Source organism: Numida meleagris, chromosome 2 (genome assembly GCF_002078875.1).
Source record: "Numida meleagris isolate 19003 breed g44 Domestic line chromosome 2, NumMel1.0, whole genome shotgun sequence".
NCBI classification, from domain to species: Eukaryota; Metazoa; Chordata; class Aves; order Galliformes; family Numididae; genus Numida; species Numida meleagris.
In genome coordinates, this window is record NC_034410.1 from 104,963,260 (window position 1) to 104,976,490 (window position 13,231).

The window sequence follows — 13,231 nt, forward strand, 5'->3', positions numbered from 1 at the left end:
AGAGATTATTATGACATTGTCTTTATTTTCATTGAATACTTGTGAATGGTTAGTATTACTTTTATACCTATGATACTTATATTTTTTCTTTCTTGTATGAAATGTACAGTTTAGGAATCTCTTAGTTTACTCTTACATTAACAGAGGTTTCCTGGCATTTTTTCTCAGAATGCTTACACAAGTTTTGGGATTCAGCTCCTATTAGAATGTGCACTAATTGCAGAATCGCTGAATTGCAGACTGCTTGAGGTTGGGAGGGGCCTTTGGAGATTACCTGGCCCAGCAACCTGTTCAAGCAGAGTCCCCTAGAAAAATTTACCGAGGACTGTGTCCAGGCAGCTTTTGAATATCCCCAGGGAAAGAGACTCCACAGCCTCCGGGCAACCTGTGCCAGTGCTCTGCCACTTACACAGCACAGAAAAGCTACCTTATGTTCAGAGGGAGCCTCCTGTGTTCTGGTTTGTTCCCATTGCCTCTTGTCCTGTTGCTAGGAACCACTGAAAAGAGTCTGGAACCTTCCTCTTACCACCCGCCCTTCAGATCCTTTTGGACATTGATGAGTTACCCCTGAGCCTTCTCCAGGCTGAACAAGCCCAGCTCCCTCAGCTTTTCCTCAAAGGAGTGAAACTTCAGCTCCTTCATGATTTTAGTAACCCATCACTGGACTCTCTCCAGTATCCTCATGTCTTTCTTGAATGGAGGAGTCCAGAACTGGACGCAGTACTCCAGATGTGGCCTTACCAGGGCAGAGTAGAGGCAGAAGATCACCTCCCTTGACCTGCCGGCCATGTTCTTGTTAATTCACCCCAGGATCCCATTGGCCTTCTTGATCACAATGGCACACTGCTGGCTCATGACCAACCTGTTGTCCACCAGGATACCCAGGTCCTTCTCCTCTGAGTTAATTTCCAGCACATCAGCCCCTAACCTATACTGATACATGTGGTATCATGTATGCTCCTTGGGTGTAGGGCCTCCACTTACCTTTGTTGAATTTCAAGAGGTTCCTCTCTTTCCATCTCCCCAGACTGTCAAGATCCTTCTGAATGGCAGCACAGTACTGTCAGCCACTCCTCTCAGTTTTCTATCATCAGCAGACTTGCTGAAGAGGCACTCTATCACTTCACACAGGTCAGTGATGAATAAGTTAAACAATACTAGCCCCCTTGTTGATCCCTGTGGGACACTGCTAGCTACAGGCCTCCAGCCAGGCCTCCAGCCAGACTCTGTGACACTAATAACAACCCCCTGAGCTCTGCCAGCCAGCCAGTTCTCAATCAACCAATCTGTACATTTATCCAGTCGACACTTTCTAAGCTTGCCTATGAGAATATTATGGGAGACAGTCCATGCTGAAGTCCGGGGCCGAACTCTCATGATGGGTCGATGAGCTGTTAGCAGCTGATTTTTCATGTCACCAAACCCCTGCAAGAAGTGGGCTAGCTCTTCATTGCAGTTGTAGAAAGTACTGTAAATTACTCTGTATGCAGAAAGAAACTGGAAATGTTCTTCAGCAGTAAATTTCATTTCAATCATTCAGCATAATCTTGTCACTGAGCTTGCTTTGTACATTCTTGCAAGCAACAGTTAAAAAAAAAACAAACAGTGAAGGAGACCAAAATAACTGCAAACCACACCTCAAGAAACAGCAGCTTTCACGTAGAGCACTGATTTTGAAACATGATGAATACATTACAGATGCCACAGGCCTCCTTAATGAAATAAATCTTGCCAAATATTGCAAAAGGGGTTAAATACAATTCCATTTGAAATTATTTTGGTGAAATATTAGAATACTAATGAAATTAAAAGTATTAGCAGCATCTTCATTTACGTTTTCCTGAGCTGAAGGGTATAAGCTGAAAATGGTAATGAGCAGAAAGAGTAAGGCTTAATATGGGTTTTAAATCCTCAGTTATAAGTCACTGCTCATACCAAAATTATTCACTGAATAGATTCTGTTAAGTGACAAAAGTTAAACACTTTGGTTTCATTAGTGTTAAGATAAAATTACTTCTGAGTGGACAAAAGTGAGGCAAATCATTCATGTTAGGCAAAACAGGGTTCACTAATCCCTAAATGAATTTCTAGGCCAACCATAAAGTATTTTCGTTATTTAAGAGACAGGATTCAGTGTTAAACTGGAGTATAATTGGAGTGTAATTTTAAAATTTCAGCAGAGAACAGGGCATCTCTCTGAATTAGAATAATTCAAGTGTGAGATTACAGATGAAAACTCTTTGTTGGAGAAGTGATTACAATGAGGTACACATTCTTTATGGTTGTTCATGACCCGTTTTGGAGTTGTAGAGGCTTTTAATTTTTGATACTTTATGGTTCAAAGTCACAGTTCTTGCCTGGTGATAAGAAGGGCAAATATTAGCAGAACAAAGTAAATTATTGTAAGCCTTACATTAGGGGTTCTGACCACTTCAAAAACTTAGAATTGAAACCAAAAAGTGTTGCACTCAGCTCTGTTTCAACATCATTGCTCTTGGGCTCACAAAAGTTGCTAGCTACAAGTTGCTGCCAGCAGCTTCAAAAACATCTCTCTTCAACAAAATCATCATAGTTTCTATGCTAGAAAAGTTAGTCTTTCTTCTGCATCTCCACTTGTGTTGTATGATTTTTTTCTGAATCTGGAGCAGCAGAAGGAATAGCTATTTTAGGAGAGTATCATATCTGCCAGCTGTATAGTTAGTAAAATCTTGATTATACCTGAAGTTCACTTGGGAAAAATGACAACATTATGGCAAGGGTGCAAATGTTGTTATTTTTTTCATTAGCTTGCACCTACGTCATCTCTAATACTGAAGTATCAGAAACTTTTGGGCAGTTCTGGTGTCTCAGTGACAGACAGCTGTCAGACATTCACTGTCAGCCTTTGCCACTGAGCGTCCTAAGAAGTATGAACTTTAAATGCTCACACTTCTTCCAGAGTCACATGGCGTTCGCCAAACTATAAACTGTGTTTTTCGGGGGGCGATTAGTTAGTTAGCTATGAAAAGATTTTCAAAATCATTATTTAGTGTTTCATTTCTAAATTATTTTGTAGGAACCTAAAAGGTTATCCAGCTGCAAACAACAAAGTGTTTCAGGTGTCTCTTTCAGGTGTACGTCTCGTGTATATTATCTCTGAATTTCATTTACCGCTAGGAGTATAATCAGAGGAGGTACACAGAAATGTGAAGAGTACAGTCTGCGGTGCCATCCTATTCAAGGTACTCTGTAGGAAAAGGAAATTAGGTTTGATATGTCCTTGACAAAACTAGGTTTTCATCTCTGTGTGTTTACTAAAAAAATACTTATCCCAATCTTTTGGAGTGTTGAAATTGGACTAATTGTCTATAATTTTGCAGTTTCACTCTTAGCTTCTTTTTTAGATAGATACTTTGCCAATTTGTGAGATGCAAGCTAGCAGCTTCTGTTTTCTGTGGGTTTCTAAGGAAGTTGGGTTGTCCCTCCTAAGGCTTGCAATTGCTTCTCTTTGTTTAATAAAAATAAGCATTTTGTGTTTCTTTGAAACAGAACTTGAAATATGTTGTAATAACGTTTGGAACAACCAGACCTTAAAAACTAAGTTTGTATTAGTTTTGTGGGAGAAAACCTCTTTTCAGAGAGAAATACTAAAATTATTTGATTATTTGATGCAGAGCTTTTTTTTTTTGTATTTCCGATGATTAATAAAGGAACTTATACAAGAGAACACTAAAATATAATTATTTAATGAATACTTATAAAACTGTACATTACCACTTTTAAGGCAGTACTCTAGATTTTACAACCTTGAGTTGCCCTAATTATGTTTCATGGACATTTAAAAACAGAAAGGTAATTTAAAGTATTGTGTGAGTGTACTATAGCCATGTGAAACCCTTGGCTTCAAACAATTACAGCAGAATTTAATTTATTTTGATTTTGTGCTGATGTGTGCATGTATTATGCAACGTAACTTCGGGCTAAAACAATCCTTTATTTTTGTTCTTATATTGCAAGTTTCATCACATACTTACTTCCTATGTCTTCTTAAGTGATGGTATCCTGATAAACAGCATCACTGCCTATCTTTCTGTCTGTTCTCAGTGTTTTTTAGCCAAATGTCTTGTTATTGACTTCCAGGTAGAAAGTTGTTATCATGTCATAGAGACTAGGAGAGGAACACTGTGTAGATGTACTTGTTCTGATTTTTCTTAGCACCTCTAATGCCAGGAGCAATGTAGACTGAAGAAGATGATTAATTTCTGAATCAGGGGGATGAGGAGTAGAAAATTACAATGGATCTAGGGGTGAAGGACTGAACTCATCCTCACAGGGGTCTGTAGGCTGTTTCATGGGAATAATTTGCTACAGTGCTTTCAGAAGATCAGAATGGAGTATGTGGCTTAGACAGGTCACATAACCAAAGGCCAAGCAGCTGTGACAAACGTAGCTTTGAAACAAAGCTTCCACATGGTATTACAAGTATCTTTTCTATTATCTCGTGGGGAAAAAAAAGGGGAAAATAATGCAGGCAGTCTGCTTGTAGACAAGCCTGAGAACACACAGCCTCCATCTGTGCCACCTGTAGTGGAAGCACCCATGTTTCTGTTCAGGTTCAGCAAGCAAGCTGCTTGACAAGTGAACCTGCGAAGACTCATATCTAACCCATCAATGTTACCTAACCTTGAGATTCTGTCACTTGGATTTTGGCAGGGGTGAAACCAGACTCACCAGCTTGCTCTAGTATGTGTGTCCTGCCATGGGCGGTCCTGCTGGCTGCCTGGTTGTCCCCTTCCTCAGCAGCATGTGCTCTGCCCAGGGCTTGCCTTGGTCCCTTCCCCATGGTGCTGCCACATGGCAACTACTGGCAAGATCCTGAGCTGAGGTGGGGAAGCCATGGTCAGGATGAGCCAACTTACACCGAGGCTGCATGCAAGGCCAACCAGATCCTTGTCCTCACAGTGTGATGCTCGAGATGGGTGATTGTCACTCCAGTCTCAAGGTGACTGTTTTGCTGTGGGAGGCTGCAGATTTGTTATCAGTTGTGGAGCTTTATTTTTCTAACAGTGACACCCATATCTGTTGGAGATGCCTTTTAGTCCTCTGGTCCTCATGTAATGAGTTGGCCAGCAGCTGGCAACTGCCTCAAAAAGGTCAGCTTTCCGGGCCTGAGAGCATACACCTGCCCCTAGACTCTACCCAAAGTTCAACATAAGCATGCATCCCTTCATTTTTGGCCAGAAAGAAATGATTCTGTCAAGGAGCCATCACATTTGGCCTGCACCACTCAAAGGTGAAATCAACTGGTTTCACTGACTGTCAGAGCAGCTGGACCCATCTCCAGTCCTTGACAGTCGTGGGGAAGGAAGGTGGAAAGCAGGGACTGATCAGGGTGAATTCAAAGCTGTTGTTTTCTGGGCTTCTTTTTAAAGGTTTGTATGATTTGAAGTCACCTTCTCAAATTGTTATACTGGTCTTGGTCAGTGCAGGCTGTCTGAATGGCTGTCTGAAGCATGGAGTAGTTTTCATTTTATTTTGAGGGGACTGTTTTCTGATTTAATATGGGCTGCTGTTTTTACGTCTGTGTTCACCAGTCGGACTGTATTTTCCTATATATCAAAAGAACACAGTTGTGGTTAGACCTTTTTAACATATCATATAAATCCATTTAAGTGAATAAATAAATAAACACTGTCATGATGGATTAAGAGTGAAAGATTTCATTGATGGTATCTGAAGTAAAAATGTTTTGGAAGTGCCACTATCCAATCTTCTGTGAAAATGCCATATAGACACATGCACACTCAGTACTCCCGCAGTTTTTTTCTTCAGATAAATGTCAAAAATGCAGAAGTCTGCTTTCACTTAAGTTTATGACATATTCTTCAAATCCACAGTGTGCTTGGCAGATACCAGAGCGTCTTCCATTAATACTTAAAAAGTAAAATAGCAGTTTATTTAGCATTCTAAAAAGAACACTATGAGTGTTCAATGCCTAGATCTTATAAGGTTCTTCCTAGAAAAGGCTGTTGTAAGAATAAGGCTAAACCAGTAGCAGCTAAATCTGCTGCAGATAATATAATTTATGTTGCTATGTATCATGTTAACGGCTCTAACACAATGTGTGCATTATATTTTTTTCATTTGCAATTTAGGATTCTCAGCATAAGAGATGCAGAGACAAGGGTAACCCATGTTTTCCATGAGAGATTCATGAAAACTGAAAAATAAGGTCTTTTAATAGTTCATGATAACTGTTTTTCTTGGTTTAAGTGTAGGTTTTAAAAAATGGTGCTCATTGTTTTGCTTGTAGTTCTTTCACGCATGGACAATCATGCTGATGATGCATTTACTTCAAGTGAATTTCCAAATTGAAAAAGTGCTCTTGAGTAGTTTAAGTACTATGAATCACCAAAAACTCATCTAAGTCCCATAAAAGCACTGGCTGCAAAATCCAGCCCTGGAAAGAAGACATATTGGGATTGTTCTGCATGATTCAGCTAAACAGAAATGTATTTTGTCATCACAGAGGAATTTGAAGAATTTGACAGTTCTGTAAAAATGAAATTATAATCTGATAGAAAGACAGAAATTAACTCTTCTGGAACCCTCCGGTTATATCCCTCAGTCATTCCTCACTGCTCTGAATCATAGAATCATAGAATTGCTCAGGTTGGAAAAGACCTTCAAGATCATCAAGTCCAACCACAACCTAACCATACTACCCTAACTCTAACAACCCGCCACTAAATCATGTCCCTGAGTACCACATCCAAATGTTTTTTGAACACATTCAGGGATGGTGACTCAACCACCTCCCTGGGGAGCCTGTTCCAGTGCTTAACAACCCTTTCTGGAAAGAAGTTTTTCCTGATATCCAAACGAAACTTAACAACCCTTTCTGGAAAGAAGTTTTTCCTGATATCCAACCTAAACCTCCCCTGGCGCAACTTGAGGCCATTTCCCCTTGTCCTGTCACCTGTCACCAGTGAGAAGAGACCAACCTCGTTCTCACTGCAATCATCTTTCAGGTATTGGAAGAGAGCAACTAGGTCTCTCCTAAGCCTTCTCTTCTCCAGACTAAACAGCCCCCGTTCCTTTACTCGCTCCTCATAGGGCATATTCTCCAAGCCCTTCTCCAGCCTTGTTGCCCTTCTTTGGACCCGCTCCAGCACCTCAATGTCCTTTCTGTATTGAGGTGCCCAAAACTGAACATAGTGCTTGAGGTGGGGCCTCACCAATGCCAAGTACAGGGGCAGGATGACTTCCCTAGTCCTGCTCACCACACCATTCCTGATCCAAGCCAGGATGCCATTGGCCTTCTTGGCCACCTGGGCACACTGCTGGCTCATATTCAGCCGACTGTCCATCAGCACACCAAGGTCCTTTTCCATCAGGCAGCTTTCCAGCCACTCCTCCCCAAGCCTGTAGGGTTGCCTGGGGTTGTTGTGACCAAAATGCAGGACCTGAAACTTGGCCCTGTTGAAACTCATACAGTTTACCTTGGACCATCAATCCAGTCTATTCAGGTCCCTCTGTAGTGCCTCTCTACCCTCTGGCAGATCAACACACCCTCCCAACTTGGTGTCGTCTGCAAACTTACTGAGGGTGCACTCAATCCCCTCATCAAGATCATTGATAAAGATGTTGAATAGAAGAGGCCCCAGCACCAAGCCCTGGGGTACACCACTTGTGACTGGCCACCAACTGGATTTAACTCCATTGACTACAACTCTTTGGGCCCGGACATCCAGCCAGTGTTTTCAGAACCTCTGAAGCAGAGGTTCTAGGTGTGAGAGCTTCCACCTTTGAAATACAGGATTTGTGTGGGACATATTTAATTCCTTATCTCTTTCTCTACGTTTTGTCCTGGTATTGTCTTTCTTCTTTCCTAGTTATGTTTGGCTTAATCTGGCTGTTTGAAGTTCTCTTTTTCTCTGTGATCACTGCCTGCACCAATTGGACAGCTAGTATTTCTGAGACAGTGGCTTGTTAGTGAGAACAAACATGATCTCTTTACTTCATATATGATTATATTTCTATTGAAACAACTTAGAGTCACAAGTATTTTCCAGGGAGCCGTTATTGATTTTAAAGTCATTATTCAGTTCCTAGGTAATTTTTGTTCAAGGCTACCTGTAGAAGCAGATAGAACAAATTACTAAGCTTCTCAAAACTGTAAGATATCTATTGATAATTTCTAAATGTTAAATTATTGCCTTAGATTTGTTTTTAATAAGTTAAAGTTGCAAGTTTTAAAAAAAATGATGTAGGTACGCTGAGCATTTTTTTTTAATGGATGCAGCTTTCTGAATGTTGGATAACAACGTGTGTTGCCTGCAATGAGCAATGCAAGTGCAGGTGTCTCGGTGTGTTCGGAATTCTGTCAGGGTTACAGGCCCTGGGCCCTGATCCAGTCACAGGTTGCTCAGCCCCTGCGGGGCTCCAGTAAAGGCTGAGAGGTTCGCTATGGTCACAGAATCTTTCCTGCTTGCTGTCATTTACGCAGCTGTAGGTTTGCTAGTGCCAGAGCCTGGGATGGGGGATTGCCTCCATCTTGTTCTGGCGAAAGACAGTAATGTTGCTCACATGCATCCACAGCAAATATTTTCATTCTGATTCTGTTCCCTTGACTATTTGGATACCTCCTCGAGATCTCAAACGGGAGCCAGTGGGATGTGCATGATAATGCTACCAGAGTTAAGAGCAAGACTATGGCAATAACTGTAGGGTTTTGCCAGGGAGAACGAGCTGCCACGACCTGATTCTGGGGAGTGTGCAGGATACTTGGTGTACTTCAGAACATGAAATGCAACCCCACAGAAAGGCAACTCTCAGTCCTGATGCGGTGGTACCACTGCAGGGACTGGGAGAGGGTCCTCCTGTTGTGGATAGGGCCACAAGCAGTCGGAAAGCCTCTGGTAACTACCATCAGCTCCGCTCCTGTTGCAGTAGGCAGGGCACATTGTGGGTGCGTCCCTGTGCTAACCCCAGCCTCACAGAAAAGGACTGAACTCCAGCTGAGTTGGGGCAGACCTCTTCTGCAAAAGAATTTTCAAGCCATTATTTGCTATAGATAGCTTTTTGATGATTGTTCAAATAGCCAGGAAAGGACTAGAGGAAGCTTTGGAACTGAAGAATGTGGAAATTTGGCTGGGCAGTTCTGGTATCCAGACTCCCAGAGTCTTCCAAATTTCTTCAGTTCTAAAGTCTCAAACTCTGGAAGTCTGGTTACCTTTCCTTGGGAATCTGGAGTCAGTGTGTCTGAAATATTCCTTGGGAACAGGTGGAAGATACCCGGAAAGTTTAAATGTTTATCCCATATCTTATTTTTTGTTAACATCACTGATTCGCAAGCTGGTTAGCCTTACTTTGGGTATTAACATTCTCATGCTGTTCCTTGAAATAAAGCACTCTATGAAGGTGAAATGTAATTAAGGATCTCACACCCTCTGATGACTTATTAGAACAGTAACTGTAGAACAAGCAGGAATAAATATACAGTCTTTTGGCCTCTACAGCTTCTTAAGAAACATAGTTGATATCTTCTGCTTCCCCTCTAAAAAAAGTAAAAAAATCTTGGGGGAAGATGTGGAGGGGAAGAAAGCTATATGAACTTGAACGTTTAGTACCCATTGAAGAGAGAGACATAATGGGGGTGCATTTCTGTCACAAAGGTATGAAATGATCAATGCTCAGTTTTAACTTAACTTCATCATCTTGAAGACATGCCTCTCATATGTAGAAGCTCTCTTTTAAATCAGGAATGTTTGCTTTGATTTACAGTTCAAACAAATCAAATACCATCCAGGTCTACACACACGCACAAAAAAAAAAAAAAAAGTGGAAGAGTGATTTGGCACATCATTTGAAATACTGAACAAACAATTGAACGCTATTTGGAGAGAAGGCAAAAAAAAAAGTTGACACGGGCCCATGTGAATTCTTCTGCAAAATAGACTCCTACAGTGGATCACACAGATTGTGCAACTGCAAAACATGCTCACTTCTCTTTCCAACATAAAGCAAATAACTAAGTTTACTTTTCTAAAGCATTTCCATTTGCAATTTACCTGGAAATTTTTAATATTGCCACAGAATATTCCAACAGTATCAAGCTGATGCTTTCATAGGGAAAACGGTTCAAATTTTTATGCCTTTGGTGATTAGGAATTCAGAGTCATTGTTTAAAGGAGATTGGCCAAGGGGGCTGGTGTTGTGCTGTCCATTTGCGTGCATTTTGTCTCTGCTGCTCTGTACAACTCTGCTTATGCTGTTTTCACAGGCGCCCCATCCATTGTCTCTCACACCCTTCCTGGAGCATCTACCCTGCTTATCTCTCCAACATTGTGCTACACAAGGCTGAGGTAGAACCGGGTGTTTGCGCTGTGGTGAGTGCATGACTTTTCTTAAATTAAATCAAGATCTGAGACCTGCCTCAAAGATGACATTGAAATTTTGAGTTTGCAGATCGTTAGGTTGAGAAACAGAAGTACCCCAGACTGCTGCTGGTTGTGGCTAACCAAAGCAGTGCTGACAAGCTGATGGTGGAGATGTGTTTTTTGGAGACTGAGGCAACTGAGCTGCTCATCCACAGTATTTTCTCTGAAATAAGAACAGTTAGCACTAACTATTGGACGTAGTCCTCCAAATCACTTCTGGAGCCATTGATCATCCTCGTTACAAAGCACATAAGAGTGTACCAGTTTAAAAGAGTGCTGAGGAGATGTTGACCAAATCTCACCTTCATAATGAGCTGGGGATGAAAACAAGTATGGAAATGTGTGACAGATAAGTTACATGGGATAAGCCTGGAAAATTATAGATATAATGCTTATCTTTGGAAAGCAGGGAAAAGAAGAGCCAGAGACTTACAGAACAAATAATCAAACTAGCTGCAAGGACAAATTGGATTTGTCAAGTACAAATTGCATTAAACCAGCCTAATTTCCTTCTATGTGAGGATAACAGGACTTGGGGATTAGGGAAGAAGGAATAGAGTCCATGAATCACAGCACTGGGATTCTTTTGTCATGGCTACGTACTGGATCCCCTTGAGTAAATGAGGGAAATATAGTCTAGATAAGAGAGTTCAAAACCATTCTGAAAACCGGAGGGAGTAGTTGATAGTGGTTCACTGCCAAACTGGAGCCTGTTTCAAGGGAGAATGACCCAGAGGTCTGTCATGAAGCTGGTAATACTGAGTGTTGAATATTCGTGCAGAATAAATTTCAGTAACCACATTGCTGATGAAATAAAGAGCGCTTGTTAAATTTGCACAAGACCACAAGCTCAGGGAACTCTGACACTTTGAAAGTCAGAATTAGGACCCAGGCTACACTGGCATCACAGTGAAGGGCATGAAAACAAAATTCTCTGCAGGTTCATAAAGAAAATCTCTACACTTATCAAGAAAAATCTGCACTCCAGAACCCACAAAACTGGGAATAATTGATAAAACATAAAAGCTATGGAGAAGATCTTGAAGTTAAAGATGCCTGTTGCAGCAAAAAGGTAAACAGTGTACCAATCTGTATAAAAAAAGGTCTCTTTGTCTGCAATATATGTGATGTTTTCTTCCTCTGTTCAGTGTGGATGTAGTGCCAGCTGGAGAACTGTTTGGTTTTGAACACTTTGAGCCCTCGCAGGAAGATGCATGTGAAGTGAGCTGTGTCCAGCCTTTTTCTTGTTTCTCCTCTTGACTCTATGGCAAGATTAAAGGAATTGTGTTTGTTCTGTCTAAAGAAGAGAGAAACCAAAGCAGACACATTAGCCATCTTTGAAAACATAACTGGCAAAGAGGTCAGGAAAAAACCTAAAACAGGACAAAAGCAAACAATCAACAAGCAGTAGATAGTCTACATGCATTATGGGAGATTTAGTTTTTATATTAGGAAATGTCTGAAAGCAACAGCCATGAGACAGTATTGTAGGTTATCTAGGAAGATATTGATTTCTTCATTATTGGGGTTAGGATCTGGTTGAAAAGATTGCTCAGGAATGATTAGGTATAGCTGATGAGTGGATTGATGGCCTTTCCAAATCCCCTCCTGTTTATAATAGCTCTATAAATGTGTTGGATTTAATATCAGTATAATAAAGGAAACTCAAAATCGTCTTCAACTATCAGAAGAGATAACAGGATTTCAGGATCCCAGCATCAGTGTTTTTACTTCCTGTCTTCAGCAAAGCAGAGTGGGGCTGGCCTTTCGCATAGGCAGTGTAGGCATCTGCCTAAACCATCAGGTCACCCAATCCAGCAAAACACCCCAGTCTTGTTCTCTGCTGCTTACTCCTGGAAAGTCAGGATGGAGAGGGAGAGGTAGCTAGACCAAGCTTGCATTGGGTTGAAGGAACCTTCCCAGAAGCATCACCTCTGTCCTCTGGAAAAAGAGGGAACAGAACCTCAGCTCCAGTCCAGCACTATCTTTTTCTTTCCCTTTGCTTTTCCTGAGGCAGGATTAGAAATGTGCTTGTATTTTGCTCACTGTTGAGAAGCCTGTGCCATCCTTCCAGAAGTGAGAGATACTGTTCTTAGTAAACCTTCCATGATTATCTCAGCAGTCCAAATACAGCAATTCTTTGGCTAAAGTCACCTTTGTCTAGGGAATACAGACATCTCAAGAGAGAATTTGAGGGTGTATAATGAAGTCCTTGTGATCATCTGTTATAAGCCAACTGGATTGTGAACTGAAGATAATTGGATGCACTGATATAATGAGTTGAAAGCCCGTATGACAATTAATAATTCTATCTAAATAAAGTCCTAATTCAATATTTTTGGTAATGTTATAGTAAATGTAATAGAAGAGAATAATATCTTCCTTCTCAGCTTTTCACAGAGGAGTTAAACTAGCCCTGCAAACTCATACCTGTGTGCTTAGCCTGACTTCTGCCAGACTGCTGGCAAGTATGTGAGCTTAGGTAGATGGTCAGGCATGGAGTTACTGTCAGGTTTCATTATAGCAAGACAAACACATTCTCATGTCCTGTAATGTGCCGACAGTCATATAACTGTATAGCCCCTTTGCACTCCTCATTTTGATCAGAGATGCAAGTCCTCATACATTCAGTAAACTTGCTTGAAGGCTGGTACCACTGAGCAGTGATCCTAGCACCTCTCATTGCTAAATAAAGTGAAGGCTTTTCAACAGAGTTCTTTCCTGTCTTCTGTAGCCACAAACATGGTTCGTGTTCGTAATGCAATATTCCTTGTGTCGGAGTATTGCAGTGAGGGATCAAAAAGCTGCCG

The 13,231-nt window shown here is 41.2% G+C and overlaps 1 long non-coding RNA gene across 1 annotated transcript; it reads left to right on the forward strand.

The window, feature by feature from the left end:
• Positions 752-12,624, forward strand: LOC110393184. Its single transcript, XR_002434874.1, has 3 exons — positions 752-1,131; positions 10,265-10,370; positions 11,362-12,624. It is a non-coding gene; the product is annotated as an uncharacterized LOC110393184 (long non-coding RNA).